At 39.6% G+C, this 27,665-nt stretch overlaps 1 pseudogene; it reads left to right on the forward strand.

The window, feature by feature from the left end:
- On the forward strand, positions 1 to 27,351 carry LOC100256058 (BURP domain protein RD22-like; annotated as a pseudogene).
- Positions 27,352 to 27,665: the final 314 nt, after the last annotated feature.

Raw genomic sequence — 27,665 nt, forward strand, 5'->3', positions numbered from 1 at the left:
ATGATGTTGCAGTTGCCACAAACTACAAATGAAGCAATATTCTTGCCTCGTCAAGTTGCTAACTCCATACCCTTTTCATCTAAGAAGCTACCTATAGACCCTCATCTTGGGGTGTCTTTTTGCAGGATAATTTTTGCCAGGTGTCACAGTCCTAGAAGACCATATGTCACCTCGTGGTTAGCTGTGAGAGAATCATGTTAGTGGATAGAGAATGCAATGGGAAAAAGACACGTGTTTTAGAATATTCTAGAGATGAGTGTATTCAGTTAAGGGAGTAGGCTGGTTGTTGCTGGTGGGATTTTTTTTTAGCTTGTTGGGGGAGGCAAGACAGGGAGAGGAAAAACTGTGGAAAACAAGTTGGGTATATGGGAAGAGAGATGGTAGGAAGAATGGAACAAAATTGAGTGTTCATTGAAAGGAGTGGTTACAGAGAACGTTTTTTTGGGAAAGAGGGGAAAGAGAAAGAGAACTTGGGGAGAAAACCAGAGAAATGAGCTTGAGAGAAAACGAGACAGCTTGAGAATGGAGACAAGAAAAAATGAGAGTAGTAGATATTTTTTTGGGGTGAGAAGAGAAATTTGAGAGAGCTTGAGAGAGAACCAGTGATAAGCCTTAGAGAGAAACTGAAGAAGAAGCAGGGGAGGAACTTGTCAATTCGGTCCAAGTATGATTTCATCATTCTTTTGTATTTTATCATTTCAGATTGTTCTATCATGTTTCCTGATGATTTTTGGGTTTATTTGCTGATTGGTGTGGACGTCTGCTTTTTATGTGCATTCTCTGTTAGGGCCTCATGTTCAAATCTTTGTTTCTCTGTGGAAAATACTTGATGTATTAATCTTTCCCTGAGTTTGATGAATAGAAATCCTGATCTTGCTTCTTGAGATTTTTCCACCCATATCCAACTCATTGATTATCATGAATGGAGCTAATTGTAACAACATTTCTTCCTCTTGTACATGCTCTGTTTTTCTTCATTTTTTCCTCTGTTTCTGGTATTTTTAGAGTGTTGGGCAGCATGTTTGGGTTGGCCATTTGGATTGGGGTGCTTTTGAGAGAGCTCAACATTGGAGTCTTTGAAAGACATTGCCCTATTGTTCATTTGGTGAGCTGAAGGTTATCTATCTAAAGAAGGCATGAAGGAGGCCAGTTTCTAGCAAGATATGATGTCGCTTTTTTTTTACAAGGATGACGGAAATAACATAGTTCAGTGAAGAAGGTCATTTGGATGTCATCTTCACTCTGATCAGACATTGAAAAATGACCCTCTCCAAATTAGTGAATGAAAGCTTCATTTTCAAGTATCCGAGTTCTTTGTAGAAGAGGTGCTCCATGACACACCAAATTGCCAAGGTGTCTAGTAAATGGTCCATGCCTTCATGATACCCATGCACCTAGTTCTAGCTTCTCATGACTGATACCAGTTGAAAGATATGATTCACCACTGTTTGCTATCCAGCTGAGTCTTGGGAAAGGTCGGAGAAGCATGAATGGTGTTGATGTGGTTGGAAGTATGGTTGATGCTGTAGATAGAGAATGTGAGAGAGATGACCATTTCTTCCTTTTTTTCAGCCAAAGCTGAGATTGATTCATTACTTCGCGGGACTAATCCCATCACTGGTGGTTTTGAAGCTGGTATCTCCAAAGGTGGACCAACCTGTGAGCACGCACATGCCAACTTTCATTCTTGGCATGAAGTGGATGATTTGCTACTGAAATAAAACAGAGGACATGACGCCAATGTGCTCTACAATAAGGCTTCGAAGGTGCCGATATGATAGAAAGGCCTACCAACCTTGATTGGTACAAAGACCCGATTCTTCTTGAGGCCCTAGACATGGTTAATAAGCCTAAAAGGCCCTCAGACAAGCCACTACATCATCTTCTATAGGATGTGCATGAGATTGATGGGATTAGAACTGTACCAATTGGGCGTGTAGAGGCTGGCACCCTGAAGTCCAGCATAGTGGTGACTTTTGTCCATTATGAACCTATAATTGAATTCATACCCGATGAGACGTGCCATCAGTCTTTCCCAGAGGTTGTGCTTGATGATAAATTAAGCTTCAATGTGAAAAATATTGTTATGAATGATAAAAAACGTGGCTTTGTTACATCCAGCTCCAAAGGTCGATCCTATAAAGGGAATTGCCAGCTTCACCGCCCAGGTCATCATCACGCACCACCTTGATCATATCTGAAATGGATATGTCCCTGTTCTTGCAGTACCTCCTCCTCCACCATGTACCCATCCTATCATCCATACTCTCCATGCGTTTCCATTTTTCAAATACCCATACCTATATCTTCACCTTTCAACACCCACTAAACCCATTTTTCTTATTACGTACCTATTCCATCAACCATTTCCTAACCAATTTCTCACACTACCCCTTATCATCCATTCCACCCATGAACAAGACCAATATTTTGTAAACCACTTTCTCTCCCTACTCATGGCTCCACCCAACACTAATCCTTTTGCGCATGGCTACTTTCATTTCACCACCTCTCCTGTTTGTTTTCATCATGCATGAACCCATATGTACCTCTCTCCACAAGTTATTCCATTGATCAATCTTCATACTCACCACATACCTAGCACACCCACTTCCATGTTTATATTTCCATTTTTTTCAATGCCCTTAAACCAATATCTCTCGTTACCTTCCTATCATTGCTCACTCTCTGTCACCCTTCCATCATTCTACTATGGTGTACAATGGTTCATGCTGACGGGTTTGTTTTGCAAACTTAGAGACTACCTAAAACATTCACAGGGGTTCAGTAGATCAGACTATTTTCAGCTACTCGGGGTATCCGTACCGATGAATGAGGAAATAGTATGAATGTACCAACCCGAGTTGAAAAGCATAACTGGACATGGTACAAGAAGCACCTTCTCTTAAGAAGAATGTGAACATGAAATTGCCAAAGGGTTAACGAAGATGAATATTTTATTCCTACTTTGGAAGATGAAGCAATTGAAGTTAAACATTTACTTGTTGAACCTAAAAATGATAATATCTTTGTGGATGGTGTTTTGTCTCTAAAGAAGTGCTTGGACATTTAAGATATTCCTGGCAGATTTGAATGTGTCCTAGAAGGCCATAGTGGTGGGATGGATTCAAATACTACTCGGGAAGGAGAAGACGAGCTAAAACTTGGAGTTTTGATGGAATGCTGCATGAAGTTGGAGAAGTTGGGGATCTTCATGCAACAAAAGTCTCTCTGGTGCTTGTGAAGATTATCTTTTGGATATTGAATTTGCTTAAAAAGTTTCAGAATTGGACAATGGTCTTTGTGCAGGATCACACTTGGAGAACTCAAGTTTTGAAAGTCATTCTCCAGGATTTAGCGGTAATGATAATGGTGTTGTTGGGATATCAGAATCATCAATAGGAGCCATTCCATTGCTCGAATGTGGGAATAATCTTGACAAGACAACCATTTGTACTTTATATGGCACTTCTGGAAGCAAATGTGAATGTAAAAATGCTTATTTAAGAAGCAAGTAGAATACTTTCATACCAGGGGAAGCAGTCTGCATATGATATGATGTATCAAGTGTCACTGAAACAATACTGCTCCAAAGCCACCACCTTATTAGCTGAATAGGAACTCATTTGTCAATACTCCCTTGGTGCACCCACGTAGACTTCTTCTGGCTTAATCAGCGAGATGGAGCTACATGCAAAGATCATGGGTTGCTTTGTCGACCACTGTATGTTGTTTGGTGTCCATCTATGTTTTTGTTACTCCTATTCTCAAGCTCATTGGAGAGACTAATCAGGTTTCTGAGGTTGTGCATAGCTAGATATCAATAGAAATTCCACATGTTTGGAACATGTTCTTGCTTCACTACAACCTTCCGTCTTTGCACTGCTCAACTGAAGACTTTTATGACAATCATATGGTGATGCCGAATCAATAAACTTGTTGATCTAGTGGAAGTTACTCTTGGTCTAAAAGACAGGAATGTTAGACATAACTTTTATACACTTTTTCTCAGTCTCTTAGATCACATGGTTCTGGTGAAAATCTCGATACCGTGAAGGAACTTTTTGGTGTTGAACTTGTTAGTAGTGAGCAGAATAGCAATGGGAGGAAGTGGCTTAAGAAGATTTAGCACGATTGGAGCTTCCTTCAAGTCCTAAGTCCACTTCTAGAATCAGTGCAAGTCATTTTGGTGGAATATGGCAACCAACTCATGCGTAGCATCTTTGAGGCATTTGCAATAAGAAACTGGATCTTGATCCTAAAAAGGTCAATGTCAATGGAGGTGCTTTGGCTCTTGGGCATCCCTTGGGTGCTATAGGTGCTCATTGTGTTTCAACACTGTCGTATGAGATGAAGCATCGTGGAAAGGACTACCGATATGGTGTGGTTCCCTTGTGCTTAGTCGAGACCATGAAAGGCAAAACCCAAGTGAGATAGAATCAGAAATTGTAGATTCAGTGATGTGGTTCAATGACCAGCTCAAAACCCCGAACTTAGGATCCCACTCTTGCATGATTTTGGTTTGCATGGCCACCTCCCTAAGCCCATTTTCATAGCCCATACCTGCATGCATGTCTCCAAAACTGATATTTGGAAAATCTAGTTTTCAAAATGATTTAATTCACAACTTCTCATTCCTCTTTGATGTTTAGGTTCAACAAGTTTCATTTTTAATAAAATTTTGCTGCCATATTGTGGACCCGCATTTCTCACGTGCGTCCCCACTCGATCGGCGAGACTCGCTTTTTTATTTGTGAAAAATTGATTTTTGGAAAAAAAGTTGGAGTCGCCACTTATTTTATTTTTATTTTAGAGGGAAAATAAAACAAGAAAGAAAAACCCTAAAATGTGACTCCATTATTTTTGGAAAAAGCATGTCTTTGAAAAACCCGAGTCTAAGTCTGGGGATCAGGTTACCTATTGGGAAGGTACCTTTAAAAGGTAGCACCCCTCTAAGCCCTATAAAGGTCTCTACTAACTAAGTTAAGGGGAATATGACAATTAATCGTTTAATTATGGATACCTGAGTAGGCTAAAGTGATTTCAAAAAATAACATGCCAAATAGGATCAAATTGTCATAAAAGAAAGGTTAGGATGCGTACCCGGACCGCTTCTCAAGCGCTATCATAAAACATCAGAGTTAGTATAGATGTATAACACACAACATGTATTTAATCATAGTGAATCAAGCATACATCTAAACACCTAAGGATTATCAAACATATGCATACTTCACAGTGACATGATTGTTTACAAAATTTAGAAAGTAGGTGATACGAGGGCGTACCTGGATAGCATAGATAACTTACAATGCGCTTCCATAAGACATGAGGGATTAGATAATAATAAAATAAAGAAACCCTAGCATGCTTGTTATCTAATTAGCATAACAAAAATTATCAAAGTATATGAAAACATTAATTATCACACACATCTTGCATACAATTCCTAAAAAAGATAGACATAATTTCAACAAGTGACAAAGGTGGTAACAAAAATAATCTTTGAAAAGATTTTCTTATGTAGGGGTTTCACCAATTCCCCAATTGATATACACGAATTTAGCTTAGAATTATCCCATTTATTTGGGACCACAAGCTTTGATTCGTGTTTTATTCAAAACTGAAATTTTGTTTGAAAGATGTGAACCGATCAAAACATGGTTGCACATCATTTTTTAAAAAAAATGATATTTTGATTCTAAGAACTCTAAATGAATTTTTGAAATGGATTATTAAGGGGAATGAGATTTTGAGAATATTGTTATGTTTTAACGATAAAAGAAGTTAATTTGAAAACAATAAAATGTATGAATCAAAAGAACAAAATCACAAAGTAAAATTTTTGACAACCGATAAAATTGAAGTGGTGGGAATGAAGGCCAATCTTCACTATCTTCCGGTAGCCTCTAAAAATTGAATTTGACGAAGGATGACCAAAGTGATAAACCAAAACCTTAGATCTTACAAGCACTGAAACTTTAAAAACATTTAATCTTAAGATAAACTTAATCAAGCACTAAATATTATGTGACCTTTAAAACAGTACAAGCGATACGTATCAACTAATATTGACAATTTTGAGTCATAAATCTAATCGGCTAACTAGATAATTGAATAAAAGAAAACAAACACATAAACTAAATAAAATTAGTCAAAAACTAAAATGAATTATTTTTAAACAAAAAATGATAACATGGGGATAGATTAAACTAATTGCCTACAATTCGAAAACATAGAATTAATAGAAAAATGAAATTAACAATCTTAAAACATAAACTAAATAGTATGAAACCAATCAAACTAATGAAAATTCTAAAAAAATAAAAAAATAAAAAATAAAAAAAATTAAAAATTAAAACAAGATCAATCAAAACTAGAATAATTTTTTATTTATTTTATTTTTTTATTCTTATTTATTTATTTATTTTAGAACATGAATATATTAACGCAGAATGAAACAAATTAACCAACTTAAATTCTAAAACTAATAAACTAAAAGGATGAATCATGAATTAAAATTAACAACCTTTAGATATCAAAAGAGTGACATAGAATCAATTGAACTAATAAACTGAAATTTTAATATCTAAACTAAAAGATAAATTAAAAATAAATTGAATAAAATTATGAATTTCCTAATTGAGAACAAAAATAATGCAAATCAAAATTCTAAATTTTTAACTATCATCATGAATTATCAAAACTCTAAAAAAAAATCCTAACTTTTTCATTATCAACAAAAATTGCCCAAACTAATACTAAAAAAAAAATCTAATTTGCCAAACTAAACAAATAAATTGTAACTACATTAAACAAAAATCATAATTTTCAAGCTAGAATAATAAATCAAAATTAATTTAGCTGGTTAAGAAAAATTAAAAATTAACATCTAAGCTAAATATGAATTTACAATAAAATAAAATTTTAAAATGCATAGGCCAAATGGGAATAATACAAAACTAACATTAACAAATCAAAAACATGAATACATTGACATTGGGAATGAGTACCTAAATATATAAAATTCTGAAACAATTATGAATGGCATTGAATAGTCATGAATCAAAATTCAAATAGGAAGAATTAATTTACCTTTGTCAAAGACGTGTGGGCTACTCTTATTAGTGACAGTATGATTTTTAAAATCAATTCCACATGTTGTGGTGGATACCATGCACTGCAAGTACTTGTAGAGTCACCAAAGCAACGTGTATTAGTGGAGAGAAATCTCTGATCAGCACGCACACTTGTGCTCTTGGAGAGGAAACCGTGAAAATCCTCGGAATAGTGGACCCCCTTAAAATTCTGGTGTGTAATGATCTCTCCTCGAAGTGAGATAATGGCCTTAGAAAATCTGAATGCGCCTGCCTATGCGTGTGTTCTTGCTGGAGGAGCCTCAATGGTATTCTATGCTACCATTCGAAATTAATAGTGCAATGTCTGACAGAGGAGCCTCAATGATGCGTGTTGCCTTTGAGAGAATCTGGCAGTCCCCTTCATGTCCTCTAAGCAGCAACCCCTTAAATTGAATGACATTTTCTATCACCACATCCCCTTTGGTGCAGCCCGCGCATGGAGTCCTTCTTGATGGCCGGTTTCTTTTTCGTGTGGTTCTTGGCTCCTTCCTTTGCTCCAGAAAAAAAAAAAATCCAATATGTCTCCGTGTGCTCCTCTAAAAAAAATCCTCCGTGTGTTGATCTCTCCTCGTCAAAGAAAAGTCCTATGCGTGTTGTGCATGGATCTTTGTGAACGTGGCAGCCGGTTTCTTCCCTTGTAGATCAGCAGCATGGATCTCTCCTTGATGGACTGAAAGCGCGTGTGCTCCCCTGTGTGATGGAAAGTGGCAGCCCACTTTGAAGAGAATTTGTGGCTGTTCCTTGGAGAATTAATGATACAGTCACCCTCTCCTCTCTTCCTCTGAAAATCACCACCTCACCTCTCAAAACACGGACTGCTCCCCTCTATTCTCCAGCCACTCTCCTGGAAGACCTCCTAGGGAAAGTCCTTCCTCCTCTCTTCAATCCTAAAAAGAATCAAAATCCATTCTTTTTTCGGTGCAGCTGCCTTTTCCCTCCAGAGAATCCTTTCCTTCTCAATGGTCCCGTTGACTCTACCAACATGGAAAGACAACTCACCAGCCCGGAGAGCCTCAATCATCCACGTCAGTCAAGCATCATCAGGACTCTCCCTCCTGAACATAGTCTTCATTCCGTCCAAATACCCATTGAACCTTTCCTTTTTCCATGCCAAAATAGCTTTGGTAATTTTCTTTCTTCATTATTTCCTTCCATCAAAAGCACAATCAGCACATGCATGGGTGCATACTTGCTTTCTTTCTCAGTTCATTTCCTTCCATACGTCCTCTCCTCTTCCAACCACCTTGGATCTATCCTTCAACACATGCATATCTTTGCCAATACATGTTTTCAACCTTCCCTTTTCTCTCCAGTGATGATTCCTTTGGTGAATTTCTCTACAAAAATATAAAGAAAATTAGACTTAATGAATGAATCCCAAGGTGTTTTAGAAAATTATAAAATAAACAAACAAATTAAATTAACAAAATAATTAAGTAAATAATGATAATAATAATGATAATAATAATAATAATAATAATAATAATAATAATAACAATAATAAGAACTCATTTCATGCAATTATAAAATAAAATAAATAAACAAAAATACAAATAATAATAATGATGAAATAGTATAAATATATCAAAAACTCACTTAATCTTAAAAGCAATCAATAAAATAAATAAATAAATAAAACAAGAAAACAAATCTAAGTGAAACTAAACCTTGAAAAGTGTTTAAGTGGGCCTAAGGCGGTACCTAATGGGCCAAGTGTGTCTAATGGGCCTAAGGTGCACTAAGTGAACCTAAAGTGATGCCTAATGGGCCAAGTGTACCTAAATGGGCCTAGGGTACCTAAATGGGCCTAAAGTGATCTAAGTGGGCCTAGGGTGACTAAGTGAGCCTAAAGTGGCTAAATGGGCCTAAGGTGCCTAAATGGGCCTAAAGTGATGCCTAATAGGCCAAGTATCTAAATGGACCTAAGGTGATGCCTAATGGGCCAAGTGTGGTGCCTTAGTGGGCCTAAAGTGCCTAAGTCTAAATTAGAGCTACCAAAGGTCACAATAAGAGGTCAAATCATCCTTCAACCATAGTCTCCAAGGTGGCTTAGAAAATATAGGCTACACGAGTATTAACAGGCCACCAGGGAATTGCTATAAACGACATGTGCGAGGAAGACAAAATAGAGGGTCTACAAATATGCCCCTCTTCGGTAGAGATCACGAGTGTAGGGAATGTGAGTAAAAATACGAATAATGAGCGGAACGAAATGAACTATACCGAAGAACTAAAAGAAAAGGACCTGAGATTTTGTCCTAGCACATGACGAGAATAAGCTCTAAACACGGGGACGCAATAAAAAACGAAATAACTTCAGGTCGTGAGCTCAAGGCTTTACACAGAAAGAATGACTCTGGGTCATAGACGAGAGAAATGACTCTGGGTCATAAGTGAAAAAAATCGACTCTAGGTCGAGAGCTCTAGGCTCTAAATGGAATAGAAATGACTCTGGGTCATAAATGAAAAATCGACTCTAGGTCGAGAGCTCTGGGCTCTAAATGGAAAAGAAATGACTCTGGGTCATAAATGAAAAAATCGACTCTAGGTCGAGAGCTCTGGGCTCTAAATGGAAAATCGACTCTAGATCGAGAGCTCTGGGCTCTAAATGGGAAATCGACTCTGGGTCGAGAGCTCTGGGCTCTAAATGGGAAATCGACTCTAGGTCGAGAGCTCTGGGCTCTAAATGGAAAATCGACTATGGGTCGAGAGCTCTGGACTCTAAATGGAAAATCGACTCTGGGTCGAGAGCTCTGGGCTCTAAATGGAAAAGAAATGACTCTGGGTCATAAATGAAAAACGACTCTGGGTCGAGAGCTCTGGGCTCTAAATGGAAAAGAAATGACTCTGGGTCATAAATGAAAAAACGACTCTAGGTCGAGAGCTCTGGGCTCTAAATGGAAAATCGACTCTAGGTCGAGAGATCTGGGCTCTAAATGGGAAATCGACTCTGGGTCAAGAGCTCTGGGCTTTAAATGGAAAAGAAATGACTCTGGGTCATAAATGAAAAACGACTCTGGGTCGAGAGCTCCGGGCTCTAAATGGAAAATCGACTCTGGGTCGAGAGCTCTGGGCTCTAAATGGGAAATCGACTCTGGGTCGAGAGCTCTGGGCTCTAAATGGAAAATCGACTCTGGGTCGAGAGCTCTAGGCTCTAAATGGAAAAGAAATGACTCTGGGTCATAAATGAAAAACGACTCTAGGTCGAGAGCTCTGGGCTCTAAATGGAAAAGAAATGACTCTGGGTCATAAACGAAAAACGACTCTAGGTCGAGAGCTCTAGGCTCTAAATGGAAAATCGACTCTGGGTCGAGAGCTCTGGGCTCTAAATGGAAAAGAAATGACTCTGGGTCATAAACGAAAAACGACTCTAGGTCGAGAGCTCTGGGCTCTAAATGGAAAATCGACTCTGGGTCGAGAGCTCTGGGCTCTAAATGGAAAAGAAATGACTCTGGGTCATAAATGAAAAACGACTCTGGGTCGAGAGCTCTAGGCTCTAAATGGAAAAGAAATGACTCTGGGTCATAAACGAAAAACGACTCTGGGTCGAGAGCTCTAGGCTCTAAATGGAAAATCGACTCTGGGTCGAGAGCTCTGGGCTCTAAATGGAAAAGAAATGACTCTGGGTCATAAACGAAAAACGACTCTGGGTCGAGAGCTCTGGGCTCTAAATGGAAAAGAAATGACTCTAGGTCATAAACGGAAAACGACTCTGGGTCGAGAGCTCTGGGCTCTAAATGGAAAATCGACTCTAGGTCGAGAGCTCTGGGCTCTAAATGGAAAAGAAATGACTCTGGGTCATAAATGAAAAAATCGACTCTGGGTCGAGAGCTCTGGGCTCTAAATGGAAAATCGACTCTAGGTCGAGAGCTCTGGGCTCTAAATGGAAAAGAAATGGAGACTAACTCAAAAGGGGGTAGGAAGCAAATGGATCAAAGTCGTGTGATCGAAATGCTAAGGGTTAGACTTGTAAGCTTAGGAAAGAAAATATGCCCCGGTATCCAAGGTGCTCGTAGTGCTGAAACAACCAATAAATCAATCATTCGCTAAAATCAAGGTGTCTGTAACCGATGCATCGTGACAAACCTCTAAAAAATCTGAACTAAAAGAGCCCTCTATGTCTCACAAGCTGCTCTGGCAACAAACCTCAAGAGGTAAATCTCGGAGTGTGTATATTGTGACTCATCTAAAAGAAAAACTCAAGGTGCACGAAAATACTGGTCACCTAGATAACCCGATCCACAAGATAATCAATGAAGAAAACAATCTATCTCATGAGCATCTAGCTAAAGGATCCATCCATGCTCCTCGGGTGAAACCTGATGTGATCCATCTCTATCTCGACAAATCCATATAGGGGGGTCCTGATACAGTCAATCATCGAAAGCTTAGGGCTAGTACTCAATCTGAAACCAAACTGGCTACTGTCCCAATCTCAAGGATACTCCGAAAGTAGGGATATATGCCCCAGTATGAGACCTGATGTCAAAGTCATAAGCTAAACAAACCGACACCAATCATCCATCCTCATATCACTGCCCAAATAAATCTCGTCAAGGAGAGGGGAATATGCCCCAGTGTGGATAACCTAATGTCGAAGTCGTGAGGTAAACAAACTAACAATGATCATCCATCCTCGTACCATATACAATAACAGATAAGAATCTCGGAGGAAGGGGGAATATGCCCCAGTGTGAATATATAATGCACAACCAAATGATGAATCCAATATCATCAATCAACTATCCTCAGCTCAACAATAATCTGCTAAGAAGTCAAAATAAAGTATCGACCAATGCCTCAAGGGAGACACTCTAAATCCAACCTCAAATGAATAGCCAAAATGATGAGGGATGTGACAGTCTCGAGATGGGGAAATATGCCCCAGTGTGGATGTCTGGTGCACGAGAAAATGATGAATCCGATATCCTCAATGAACTGTCTCCAAACCCAAAAATCCATCAAAATCAATATGTCAAGCAAGAGAGAGACCAAATGCTTCCAAAAGTATCTTCCATAAAAGATAACATAGTAACGACCATACTTCAACCAATCTACCAAAAACCTGTCCAAGTGAAGACTGTCAAAGATAACGTCTGATCTCGTGGCCTCAGGGTGGTCATAAGACACGGGACGTAACGTAGGCCAAGGTGATAGGGTGAAAGAAATGAAGGGAAACTAGGCTCAAATACCCAATGATCAAACCCGTACCCTCGTGTACAAGATGTAATGCATAGAAAAATCTCATGAGTCATGGACTTAGAAGTAACCAAAGGGAATGCCGATAACGAAATGAGAGAAAGGATGAATGGTCAAACCATCAATGAAATATGTGAATGATGTGAAGAAGGTATCAAATCAGTAATGAGTATCAATATGTAGGGAATGAATAAAAGGTGGAACAAAGATCTGGAATGCGGTAATGGGATACAAAAGAAAGCAATGAGAAAGTGGAATGAGTGATGATCAACCCATGTTAGTACAATAAAGGAAAGTCATATCACCAATGATGGAATGGTGGGTAAGGCAATGATCCGGAGACCTCAGTAAAAAGATTACTCATCTCTCATACCTAGTATATATCAAACATGATCCAAAAAGCATAGGATCTCATAGAACTCTCATATGAACCCTCGACACTCCAAATGCATAACAAGAGTGGCTCAAGGACTGAAAAACTCATAAAAACTCACAAAAACCCACAATGACAAATATACCTAATAAATGAACCTCAAAAGGTGGCATAAATACCCAATGGAACGAGATACCATACATGAGCATATCATTGCGCTTTTCTTTTCCTTTTTTTTTGTTTTTGTTTTTTTTTTCTTTCTTTTTTTTTTTTGTTTTTTTTTTGTTTTTTTTTTGTGTTTTTTTTTTGTGTTTTTTTTTTTTTTTTTTTTTTGCGCATGCTCTGATCATCAATAAATCAAACTCCAATGGAAAAAATATAAGGAATGAACAAACTCTCTCTAACCATTGATGAATACATGAACCCCAACCCCTGAGACAACCTCTCAAACTAAGATCTCCGAATCAATGTCAAATGATGGAATGAATAGAGTGATATAACTTGCCCTCTTTGCACTAAGACGTGAAGAATCATCAACCCAAGGAAGAGAATAGATAAGATAAAGCAAATAATGATAGAGACAAGAAAGAGAATGAATATGTGGTGATAATAAAATAGAACAAATAGGGTGATAAGAGGATGGTAACAAAATGAGAAGATAGACCTATAAGTCTAAAGCTCATGAGACTTTCCTAGCAAAGCATGCGTATACATCAAAGGCCCCAACCCGGGTATAGAAATGGTAATCAAAGCTATAAGAAAGAAATAAGGCTATAACATACCACGCGAAGCTCAATGGGCTAGCAACGGTCTAATATATAGAGGTGATAAAGTATGAGGCTAACCGAAATGATGGCCACCCATCCTGCGACCACGGTCTCAAACATAATACTTCTTCAGCTGATCCACATTGGTAGGCTCTGAAAATTGGTTTCCATCTAAGTCTGTCAACCATGCAGCCCCTTCCGGAGTCAACTCTCGGATAATATAAGGCCCACTCCAACTAGGTCTAAACTTTCCTCTAGGGTCTCCAATCAAACCTCTGAGAATCCTCAAAACTAAGTCTCCTTTTTGCAATGGTCTAGGCTTAACCCGTTTCTTGAAGGCACGAGCCATCTTTCTCTGATAGGCCTGAACATGATCTGCTGCTCTCAATCTCCTCTCATCTAAAAGGTTAAGCTGATCAAATCGAGCCTGAGCCCACTCTGTCTCAGAAATCTGCTGCTCAAGGACTACTCTCAATGAGCCCATTTCTGTCTCGACTGGCAAAACAGCCTCCATACCATACACTAGAGAGTAAGGCGTAGCTCCTGTAGAAGTACGAAAAGATGTACGATATGCCCACAACGCAAAGGGAAGCTTCTCTGACCAGTCTCGAGAAGTCTCAACCATTTTCCTCAAAATCCTCTTAATATTCTTGTTTGCAGCCTCTACTGCCCCGTTGGTCTGTGGCCTATATGCTGAAGATCTATGATGTCGGATGGCATACTTCTGCAACAAAGTATCTACCTCAGCTCGGAAGTGTACCCCTCTGTCGAAAATCAACTCATGAGGAACCCCATAGCGGCAAATGATGTGTGATCTGATAAAACTAGCAACCCTAGCAGATGTCAACCTCGCATATGATGCGGCTTCCACCCACTTGGTGAAATAGTCTATGGCAACTAGGATGAACTCATGACCACTAGAAGATTTTGGTGAAACCTTCCCAATAATATCAATACCCCATACTGAAAATGGCCATGGCGAAGTCAAGGCGTGTAACTCTGATGGCGGTGCATGTATGAGATCACTATGAATCTGACACTCTGGGCATTTCTGAACAAACTGACAACAATCTGTCTCCATAGTTAACCAGAAGTAACCCGTCCTCATAATCTTACGAGCTAGCATGTGTCCTCCCATATGCGGACCACAAACTCCTGCATGAACCTCTCTCATCACTCGATCTGCAGAGGCTCGATCTAAACATAATAAAAGCATACCATCAGCTGATCGCCTATATAGAGTCTCTCCGCAAATCACAAATCTAGTGGCTAACTGCCTCAATGCCCTACGATCTCGGGCAGTGGCAGCCTCTGGGTATATGCTAGATCTAAGAAGCTGATAAATGTCATGATACCAAGGTAGATCATCCTGGGTCTCCGTCTCTCCAATCAAACAACAATAGGCGGGGGCAAACCTCGACTCAATCAGCAATGGACGTATAACCACATCAATCGGAATATCCACGGAAGAAGCTAAGGTAGCTAAGGCATCAGCAAACTGGTTTTGTGCTCTAGGTAGATGAGTGTATCTCAAGTCATCAAATCTCCCAACCAGTAACTCTAAATAAGCATGATACGGCCTAAGCTTTACATCCCTAGTCTTCCAATCTCCCTGAATCTGCCTGAGTACGAGATTGGAGTCACCAAATACTTCCATCTGTCTAATGCCAAGCTCTAGTGCAGTCTCTAAACCAAGGATACAAGCCTCATACTCAACTATGTTGTTCGTGGCGGGATGTTGATCTGAAAACACCAAACGAACTGACCTCGGAATATGATCACCTTGGGGAGATATCAACAAAACGCCTATCCCAAACCCTAATTGGTTGGCTGCACCATCGAAGTACATGCGCCAACCTGATAAGCTAGTCATGGAAATGAACTCCTCATATGGAAAATCATCATCAACTGGTCTACCCTTAGATATCGGTAATGAAGCCAAATGATCGGCGACAATACTTCCCTTAATAGACTTCTGAGAAACGTACTGAATATCAAACTCTGTCAGGAGTACGAGCCATCTCATCAATCTACCAGTCAATGCAGGTCTATCAAACAGATACCTCAAAGGATCTAACCGAGAAATCAAGCACACCGAATACTCAGTCATGTAGTGCCTCAATCTCCTGGTGGCCCAAACTAACGCTAAACACATGCGCTCAATCATAACATATCTCATCTCATACTCCAGCATCCTCTTGCTCAAATAGTAAATCGCCCGCTCTTTCCCGGAGTCATCAAGCTGAGCTAGCATGCATCCCAAGGTCATGTCTGAAACTGACAAATACAGAAGAAGTGGACGTCCTGGCATAGGAGGCACTAAAACAGGAGGAGAAAGCAAATACTCCTTGATCTTCTCAAATGCAATTTGGTAGTCGTCATTCCAAACCGTTGGCTGATTCTTCCTCAAAAGACGAAAGATGGGCTCACATATGTCTGTCAATCTGGCTATAAAACGACTAATATATTGTAACCTGCCTAAAAAACCTCTGATCTCTTTCTCAGTCATCGGCACAGGCATGTCAAGTATGACTTTGATTTTATCTGGGTCGACCTCTATGCCCCGATCACTGACCATATGCCCCAACAGTTTCCCAGAAGTCACTCCAAAGGTGCACTTCTTGGGGTTTAGCCTCAATCTAAACTTCCGGATCCTCTCAAAGAATCTCTCTAAAGCATCTAAGTGATCTGCTCTACCTCGAGATTTCACAATCATATCATCCACGTAAACCTCGACATCCCTATGCATCATGTCATGAAACAAAGTGGTAGCGGCTCTCTGATAAGTAGCTCCTGCATTCTTCAACCCAAATGGCATGACTTTGTAACAGTAGGTACCCCACTCGGTAATGAAGGCTGTCTTTTCCATATCTTCTAGGGCCATCAAAATCTGATTATACCCCGAGAATCCATCCATGAATGATAACATCGAATGGCCTGCGGTGCCATCAACCAACAAATCAATGTGTGGGAGGGGAAAATCATCCTTAGGGCTGGCTTTATTAAGGTCTCTGAAATCGACACAAACTCTAACCTTGCCATCCTTTTTGGGAACTGGGACGACATTAGCCAACCACTCTGGATACTCAACTACTGATATAAACCCAACACTGAGCTGTTTCTGAATTTCCTCTTTCACTTGTAGACTCCAACGTGGGTGTAATCGCCTCAATTTCTGCTTAACTGGTCTAACATGTGGTAGAATAGGCAGATGGTGTTGGACTATAGAGGGATCCAAACCTGGCATGTCCTCATAAGACCATGCAAAAACATCCAAGTATGACCTGAGTAAATGAATAAGTCTATCTCTCTCTTCTGTAGATAGGGGTGAACCAATCTTCAGCTCTCTAGGCTGATCCTCTGTGCCAAAATCAATAGTCTCAACATCCCCTGTATCAGGTGAAACTCTCTCATCCACGGGATCAGAGTTATGATCAGAAGAGTCCCTATCCGAATCGAGCCATGCAACTTCATCATTTATATCAAATATCTGTGAAGTGGGTGAGTGGGGTGCAAATATAGAGGTACTATCACAAGAGACAGGCGAATACTCAAAAATACTCAAATCCATAAATGAAGCAACAGAAACATCGTCAGAGTGGGAGACAAATCCCGATAAAACATCAAAAGAAAGAGGTGGGTCCACAAGGTCGGACGCTCCCTCAACTGGGCTAACAATGCCCTCAAACAAGCTACTATCATCCTCTGGAAGCTCTGGAATAGGAAGAGTCTGAGTCCCCTCAAAAACCTCAATGGTAGACACCCCGAACATATCAAATGCTGAAACAGGCTGGAGCTGAACAATGCTGGTAATCTGGCTCGTGGTCATCATGTCCATCTCATCTCGGTACTCATCATGGGAAACAACTCCATCAATCATCTCAGTAGAATCAATCATCACCCCATCACCAGTGATCTCCTCTGGAAAGCATAGAGACAACATGCTAGCTCGATCTGGAGACGTGGGAGTAATCGTCAAAGGGAAAGGAGAGTCGGGAGCCCCATCACTCAACTGTAGCTGGTGAAATAGATGCTGAAGCTCGGTCTCTCTATCTGTATGAACCACACTATCAATCTCCTCTAGACGAGGTCGAGTCTCTGATCCTCTAACAAAGTAGTCAGCCAAACTCATCCTATAGGGTCGAATAGGATAATCAAATGGTGTGTGGGATAAACGGGCTCTCACCCTCTCCTTACGCAGTCGCGCCATGTGACGGTAGTCGGCCTCAGTAGGGATGAATCCAAGTCCAAATGTCGTATCATGGTCAATGGCAGCTATGAACTCGCTTGGTCCCTACTGACGTCGTCCTAACCCCATGCCAGGTAGAAAGGTCATACCCCTCATCATATCAAGGACCACTGTGCTGCTGTGCTGATCAAATGACATAGCCACAAAATCTCTACAAAAATCCTCAATCTCGAGAGTCTGTATCTCGTCAAAAGTAAACCCAATCAGAAGTAGGTCGTCCTCACTGTGACTGATCTGAAGTACTGGCTCAGAAGCGACAAATACATCCCTGGTAGAGCGAACTGTGATGACCTGCCCATCATGAATAAACTTCACCTTCTGATGAAGGGAAGAAGGAATAGCTCCAGCTACATGAATCCATGGTCGGCCTAGTAGCAGGTTAAAGGATGTAGGAATCCTCAAAACCTGGAACAAAGTGGAGAATGTGGCTGGACCAATCTGCAGATCAATCATCAAGGTACCCATAACCTCCCTCTTGGTGCTATCATACGCCCTGACTGTCTGAGTAGAAGGACCAAAATCTGAAGGCGCGAAACCAAGGGCTATAGCAGTGGCTAAAGGGCAAACATTCAGGGCTGAGCCGTTGTCCAGTAAGACAGACGGGACTCTACGGCCTGAACATCTAACTGTGATGTATAGAGGGCGCACGTGGTCTAAACCATCAGGTGGCAAGTCATCATCTGAAAATACAATGCAAGTGGCCCTGCCAGCCGTCATCATATGAATCAATCCCTCCGGGGTAGTGGTGGTCTCTACGCGAATCTGGCTCAAAGCCCGAATCAATGCATCTCTATGAGTACTAGAAGATGCCAACAAACTCCAGATAGATATGCGGGCCTGTGTACTCTGTAACTGCCTCAATATCTCATCATCCTCTTTCCTGACCTCCTCATGAGAAACCGCGCCATCAAATGGCCTGGATACTAGAGGTGGGGGCTGAGCTACTCTCCCACTACGGGTCACAATCTGTACATCTCTCCCCTCTAAATCATCATCATCTAGCCGTAGGATAAATGGGACGGGCGGGCCCTGACGTGCTGTAGCCGATGGTGCAATAGGAGTCAACTCAAATGGTATCCAATCTGAAATCAAACTGAATGGAGTAAAAGTCTGAGAACCCACTGTGTCAACCTCATAACCATCATCCAAAACAATCGGCTCTGGCACTCCATCATCCCAACTCATCATGTGTATGCTGTCATCCTCTACAAAATCTATATGATGTATACCACCTAGGGGTGGTGGCATTGCATGTGTAGAGTGAGCCGGTAAAGGGTTCGTGGTTACACTTGCCTGCCCCAAGTTAACCAGACCCTGATCTATCAAGTCCTGTATAGCATGTCTCAAGGCGGCGCAATGATCTGTGTCATGCCTTGGGCCTTGATGGTAGGAACAATGTAGATCCATCTTGAAGCGTGGTGGCACAGGCTGGGGTACAGGCCTAGGTGCCAACTGAGTCAACAAACCACCCTCCATGAGCTTTTGGAAAGCTCGACTCAAAGGCATACCTAGCTGGGAGAACTGTCGTGTCGGCCTCTGTACAAGAGGAATAGTAGTTTGTGGAGCTCGAGGCCGAGGATATAAGGTAGGAGGCCTCTCCGAGACCTGTGCAGCAAAAACAGGCTCTGGGGTCTGGTGTAGGTATGTAGGAATCATGGGCCTGGGTGGTCTATACTGAGCATAACGCTGCGGGTAATAGGCTCGTGAAGTCTGCCCGAATGTCTGATAACGCTTGGGAGATCTCGATCCTACTGAACTGATAGCACTCACATCTCCTAGTCTCTGTCCTCCTAACGGATTCTTCCCCTTTGAATCAGAAAGAGAAGACTCAGGCCACAACCCTCTAGCAATGCCCTCCTCTATGCCATACAGGGCCTGTACCAAGGATCCAAAATCCGTATGAGGAAATCCCATCAAATGTCTAGCAAATCTAGGCTGTAAACTCCTCAAAATCATACTAATCTGGTCCTTCTCGGAAGGACGATCAACAATCTGGGCGATCTTCTCCCTCCACCGGGAGATAAATGAAGTAACCGACTCATCTGACCCCTGTCTCAAGGCCTCTAACTCTCTCCTCGAGACATCAATGACAATGTTAAACGCGAACTGTCTCAAAAACTCTTGGGCCAAGTCATCCCAAGTCCTACGGCGTGAAACGTCTAAAGAAGCAAACCAACGCTGCGCTGCACCACTCAAGGACATGGGAAAAAGCATAATCAAATGGGCCTCATCCAACCCGTGGGCCCTCATCACACTACTGTATAACCTCAAATGAATCTTAGGGCAACCTATGCCCGTATACCTCTCAATCTCTGGCATCCTGAACTGAGTCGGTAAACTGACTACCGGTGCTCCATCAAAATCATCCCAACTGATGTCTCCATCCGAAACCCTCATCTGTCTCATCCTCTGCTCGAGTCTATCCATACGAGCATGTGCATCCTCTGATGCCTGAATGGGTGCTACAACAGGAAGTGGGGTAGCATCAGTCTGACCATGTAAAACATACGGTGTCGGGTGTGGAACTGACTGACTGAGTGAAGGGGGTGGTGGTGCCGTAGAGTCATACTGTGCACCATCCTGAGGTGGGGCCTGCTGCCCGTCTATCCTCTGGCCAAGGCCGGCTATAGCCTCCTGAATCGAAGCCATGGCCGCAGCAAACTGGTCAACTGTGACTACCTGGGAGTCCATATCTCTCTGATCTACTCTCTGGTCTGGCTGATCTGATACTCTGGTCAACCTGCCTCTAACTCTAGTCCACGAAGGCGAATCCAGACTGGGCACCAAAAAATACTCCTTTAAACACGGAAACACTAGATGAGACGTTGTACAAGGGTAACTCTGTAGAAATCGACTAAAAGGTAATCAAGCATATAGCCCATGTATACTCAAACTGATACCCGTATCTGATCATACCAAAATGGGACTATGGAGAGGGTAATCGAACCCAATTGTAGCCAAGACAGCTCTGAAGGTCCACAGATGCACCCACGTGTAAGAGTGAAATCCTAATTGGGTCTAGGCTAGCCTACAAGATTGTGGTGGTTCTATAAGATAAAAAAAATGGGTGGATTAAAGGATCCCTAGCAGAAGCGATCGTACCCTCCGGTGGTACGCAACCCTCTACACGCCTCCAAAGAGACGGGGTGCTTCCATGCAAGGTGGTCATCACCTCCACACATGCACTTCCTCGCGTTCCCAGGGGGTTTCCTAATGGTGAAGGCTCTCTCATCTCTCAACACTCAGGGATAATCTAAAGTGCACAATGAAGAATGTGGGTGCATCCGAAAAACCTAAGATCTAAAGTGAGATAGTGGACAAAGACAAGCAATCATACAATCATGCAAGAGAAAGGGTTGTCATGCAACAAGCAGTCATACCAAGCAAATAAGTATCATACAATCAAAGTCCTACCTAACATATGTGAGAGTGGATCATGCTAAAGTGAGCAAGCAATCAAGTGATCTTTTAAGGCAATCAAACATGTTAAGATAGCAAACCAAACAAGCAAGCAAATCGAATCACCTTGCCTAAAAAGGAGGTACCCACTAATCGACCAATTAAACGCCACATTTTCCTCAACTAGTGTTCAAGCTTGATCCTCAAAATCCCCAGTGGAGTCGCCAATTTGTGGACCCGCATTTCTCACGTGCGTCCCCACTCGATCGGCGAGACTCGCTTTTTTATTTGTGAAAAATTGATTTTTGGAAAAAAAGTTGGAGTCGCCACTTATTTTATTTTTATTTTAAAGGGAAAATAAAACAAGAAAGAAAAACCCTAAAATGTGACTCCATAATTTTTGGAAAAAGCATGTCTTTGAAAAACCCGAGTCTAAGTCTGGGGATCAGGTTACCTATTGGGAAGGTACCTTTAAAAGGTAGCACCCCTCTAAGCCCTATAAAGGTCTCTACTAACTAAGTTAAGGGGAATATGACAATTAATCGTTTAATTATGGATACCTGAGTAGGCTAAAGTGATTTCAAAAAATAACATGCCAAATAGGATCAAATTGTCATAAAAGAAAGGTTAGGATGCGTACCCGGACCGCTTCTCAAGCGCTATCATAAAACATCAGAGTTAGTATAGATGTATAACACACAACATGTATTTAATCATAGTGAATCAAGCATACATCTAAACACCTAAGGATTATCAAACATATGCATACTTCACAGTGACATGATTGTTTACAAAATTTAGAAAGTAGGTGATACGAGGGCGTACCTGGATAGCATAGATAACTTACAATGCGCTTCCATAAGACATGAGGGATTAGATAATAATAAAATAAAGAAACCCTAGCATGCTTGTTATCTAATTAGCATAACAAAAATTATCAAAGTATATGAAAACATTAATTATCACACACATCTTGCATACAATTCCTAAAAAAGATAGACATAATTTCAACAAGTGACAAAGGTGGTAACAAAAATAATCTTTGAAAAGATTTTCTTATGTAGGGGTTTCACCAATTCCCCAATTGATATACACGAATTTAGCTCAGAATTATCCCATTTATTTGGGACCACAAGCTTTGATTCGTGTTTTATTCAAAACTGAAATTTTGTTTGAAAGATGTGAACCGATCAAAACATGGTTGCACATCATTTTTTAAAAAAAAATGATATTTTGATTCTAAGAACTCTAAATGAATTTTTGAAATGGATTATTAAGGGGAATGAGATTTTGAGAATATTGTTATGTTTTAAAGATAAAAGAAGTTAATTTGAAAACAATAAAATGTATGAATCAAAAGAACAAAATCACAAAGTAAAATTTTTGACAACCGATAAAATTGAAGTGGTGGGAATGAAGGCCAATCTTCACTATCTTCCGGTAGCCTCTAAAAATTGAATTTGATGAAGGATGACCAAAGTGATAAACCAAAACCTTAGATCTTACAAGCACTGAAACTTTAAAAACATTTAATCTTAAGATAAACTTAATCAAGCACTAAATATTATGTGACCTTTAAAACAGTACAAGCGATACGTATCAACTAATATTGACAATTTTGAGTCATAAATCTAATCGACTAACTAGATAATTGAATAAAAGAAAACAAACACATAAACTAAATAAAATTAGTCAAAAACTAAAATGAATTATTTTTAAACAAAAAATGATAACATGGGGATAGATTAAACTAATTGCCTACAATTCGAAAACATAGAATTAATAGAAAAATGAAATTAACAATCTTAAAACATAAACTAAATAGTATGAAACCAATCAAACTAATGAAAATTCTAAAAAAATAAAAAAATAAAAAATAAAAAAAATTAAAAATTAAAACAAGATCAATCAAAACTAAAATAATTTTTTATTTATTTTATTTTTTATTCTTATTTATTTATTTATTTTAGAACATGAATATATTAACGCAGAATGAAACAAATTAACCAACTTAAATTCTAAAACTAATAAACTAAAAGGATGAATCATGAATTAAAATTAACAACCTTTAGATATCAAAAGAGTGACATGGAATCAATTGAACTAATAAACTGAAATTTTAATATCTAAACTAAAAGATAAATTAAAAATAAATTGAATAAAATTATGAATTTCCTAATTGAGAACAAAAATAATGCAAATCAAAATTCTAAATTTTTAACTATCATCATGAATTATCAAAACTCTAAAAAAAAATCCTAACTTTTTCATTATCAACAAAAATTGCCCAAACTAATACTAAAAAAAAAAATCTAATTTGCCAAACTAAACAAATAAATTGTAACTACATTAAACAAAAATCATAATTTTCATGCTAGAATAATAAATCAAAATTAATTTAGCTGGTTAAGAAAAATTAAAAATTAACATCTAAGCTAAATATGAATTTACAATAAAATAAAATTTTAAAATGCATAGGCCAAATGGGAATAATACAAAACTAACATTAACAAATCAAAAACATGAATACATTGACATTGGGAATGAGTACCTAAATATATAAAATTCTGAAACAATTATGAATGGCATTGAATAGTCATGAATCAAAATTCAAATAGGAAGAATTAATTTACCTTTGTCAAAGACGCGTGGGCTACTCTTATTAGTGACAGTATGATTTTTAAAATCAATTCCACATGTTGTGGTGGATACCATGCACTGCAAGTACTTGTAGAGTCACCAAAGCAACGTGTATTAGTGGAGAGAAATCTCTGATCAGCACGCACACTTGTGCTCTTGGAGAGGAAACCGTGAAAATCCTCGGAATAGTGGACCCCCTTAAAATTCTGGTGTGTAATGATCTCTCCTCGAAGTGAGATAATGGCCTTAGAAAATCTGAATGCGCCTGCCTATGCGTGTGTTCTTGCTGGAGGAGCCTCAATGGTATTCTATGCTACCATTCGAAATTAATAGTGCAATGTCTGACAGAGGAGCCTCAATGATGCGTGTTGCCTTTGAGAGAATCTGGCAGTCCCCTTCATGTCCTCTAAGCAGCAACCCCTTAAATTGAATGACATTTTCTATCACCACATCCCCTTTGGTGCAGCCCGCGCATGGAGTCCTTCTTGATGGCCGGTTTCTTTTTCGTGTGGTTCTTGGCTCCTTCCTTTGCTCCAGAAAAAAAAAAAATCCAATATGTCTCCGTGTGCTCCTCTAAAAAAAATCCTCCGTGTGTTGATCTCTCCTCGTCAAAGAAAAGTCCTATGCGTGTTGTGCATGGATCTTTGTGAACGTGGCAGCCGGTTTCTTCCCTTGTAGATCAGCAGCATGGATCTCTCCTTGATGGACTGAAAGCGCGTGTGCTCCCCTGTGTGATGGAAAGTGGCAGCCCACTTTGAAGAGAATTTGTGGCTGTTCCTTGGAGAATTAATGATACAGTCACCCTCTCCTCTCTTCCTCTGAAAATCACCACCTCACCTCTCAAAACACGGACTGCTCCCCTCTATTCTCCAGCCACTCTCCTGGAAGACCTCCTAGGGAAAGTCCTTCCTCCTCTCTTCAATCCTAAAAAGAATCAAAATCCATTCTTTTTTCGGTGCAGCTGCCTTTTCCCTCCAGAGAATCCTTTCCTTCTCAATGGTCCCGTTGACTCTACCAACATGGAAAGACAACTCACCAGCCCGGAGAGCCTCAATCATCCACGTCAGTCAAGCATCATCAGGACTCTCCCTCCTGAACATAGTCTTCATTCCGTCCAAATACCCATTGAACCTTTCCTTTTTCCATGCCAAAATAGCTTTGGTAATTTTCTTTCTTCATTATTTCCTTCCATCAAAAGCACAATCAGCACATGCATGGGTGCATACTTGCTTTCTTTCTCAGTTCATTTCCTTCCATACGTCCTCTCCTCTTCCAACCACCTTGGATCTATCCTTCAACACATGCATATCTTTGCCAATACATGTTTTCAACCTTCCCTTTTCTCTCCAGTGATGATTCCTTTGGTGAATTTCTCTACAAAAATATAAAGAAAATTAGACTTAATGAATGAATCCCAAGGTGTTTTAGAAAATTATAAAATAAACAAACAAATTAAATTAACAAAATAATTAAGTAAATAATGATAATAATAATGATAATAATAATAATAATAATAATAATAATAATAATAACAATAATAAGAACTCATTTCATGCAATTATAAAATAAAATAAATAAACAAAAATACAAATAATAATAATGATGAAATAGTATAAATATATCAAAAACTCACTTAATCTTAAAAGCAATCAATAAAATAAATAAATAAATAAAACAAGAAAACAAATCTAAGTGAAACTAAACCTTGAAAAGTGTTTAAGTGGGCCTAAGGCGGTACCTAATGGGCCAAGTGTGTCTAATGGGCCTAAGGTGCACTAAGTGAACCTAAAGTGATGCCTAATGGGCCAAGTGTACCTAAATGGGCCTAGGGTACCTAAATGGGCCTAAAGTGATCTAAGTGGGCCTAGGGTGACTAAGTGAGCCTAAAGTGGCTAAATGGGCCTAAGGTGCCTAAATGGGCCTAAAGTGATGCCTAATAGGCCAAGTATCTAAATGGACCTAAGGTGATGCCTAATAGGCCAAGTATCTAAATGGACCTAAGGTGATGCCTAATGGGCCAAGTGTGGTGCCTTAGTGGGCCTAAAGTGCCTAAGTCTAAATTAGAGCTGCCAAAGGTCACAATAAGATGTCAAATCATCCTTCAACCATAGTCTCCAAGGTGGCTTAGAAAATATAGGCTACACGAGTATTAACAGGCCACCAGGGAATTGCTATAAACGACATGTGCGAGGAAGACAAAATAGAGGGTCTACACATATTTCTTTCTAGCAAGCAATTTTCACATCTCCTCTGTTTTTAAAATGTTTTAAAATAAGCAAGAATTAAATTTCGTAATTCCAAGCGATGGAATTTATGAAATTGATTCATGCAAAAATAAATTGGGCTTTGGTGGGGGTCCAACATCAATGAATGTTTTCTCTAAAAATAAATTTTGAGTGGAGTGTGATATTTGATGATTTATTACTCGGTTTAGTGACATGTGTGTCATATGTTATGTTCATTGTTGTGCATTAACCTCATTTCCTAATAGCACTTTAGCGTTTAATGCTAAGGTATACATCATCTCTCAGTTTGACCATTCTCTATGTATGCTTTGGCTTTCAGTGTGTGATCATGTTGATATCCATTGATTTCCTTACCAATTGTCATGATTGTCGTCTTTACCGTACCTTCCTAATAAGTAACTTGACCCTGGGCCCATTTTTGGTTTTTTACAGATCACATTTTCCAAATAAGGAGTTATACTTAGAGTTTTCTTTCTTATTTTGTTTACCTTTTAAAAATAAAACAAAAATAAGTGGAGTCTCAAGTCATTTTCTAAAAAATAAATTATTTTTCAAAATAAAAAACGAGTTCGCCATCGAGTGGAAGCGCATGAGCAGAAATGTGGGGTCCACACTACCCAAAATTTTGAACCGGCTTTTAGTGAAGGAAAATTCTGTAGAAGCTGAGCTGATGAAGAAGATAGAAGAGTGTGAGGAGGCTGTCATGGATGGAGAATCTAGGTTCTGTGCAACATCATTAGAGTCCCTAATCGATTTCAACACTTCAAAGCTCGGAAGAAATGTGAATGTGCTGATGAATGAGGTCAAAACGGGAAGCCAGGAGTTTGAATTTGGAGTGGGAACGAAGAAGGTTGCAGACAAATCAGTGGTGTGCCATAAGATGAACTACCCATATGTTGTTTTCTACTACCATACATTAACTAAGACACGAACTTACATGATTCCATTGGTTGGTGCTGATGGAAGCAAATCTAAAGCCATGGCAGCTTGTCACAGTGATACATCATGTGGCCTTCCAAGTGCTCAAAATTAAGCCAGGAACAGTCCCTGTCTATCATTTCCTTCACAACAATGCCATGGTTTGGATTCCAAAGTAAGGGATAAGCTGAAAGCCTCGAGCCCAGTTGCATTATCAGTTCCATCTTAAAGCTGTTTGTAGTATGAATGTTTATAAACTTAGAATAAATGCAGGTTTGAGGATTAATGTGTGTAGTGTGCAATTGATGCTATGTATTCATCAATGTTTCCAGGTTGATTAAGGAATATTATGGTATATATAAATATTGTGTACAATAGTATTCAGCGATGCATGACTATTTTGGTTGTGATCAATGTTACATACTACAGAGTTAGCCAATATTATTTTATTTTATTTTAAATTTCAATCATATGAAATATTGGAAATGACCTTCACTGTTTCATATATCTACGGAGAAAGAATTGAATAAGATTAACGTTGTGGCCAAAAGGCAAAACCACATGTATAATTCGGGCCACAAGCCCACTGCCCAACCCACCTTTCTTCTTTCTTTCTAATTAACGAATGGGCATCAATGAGGAAAAATAAATAAACAAATAAATAAATTATAGAATATTCTCCGCACCCACTTACAGTCTTACACATGGACAAAAATATCAGGATTAAAAAAAATG

Source organism: Vitis vinifera, chromosome 4 (genome assembly GCF_030704535.1).
Source record: "Vitis vinifera cultivar Pinot Noir 40024 chromosome 4, ASM3070453v1".
Classification (NCBI taxonomy): Eukaryota; Viridiplantae; Streptophyta; class Magnoliopsida; order Vitales; family Vitaceae; genus Vitis; species Vitis vinifera.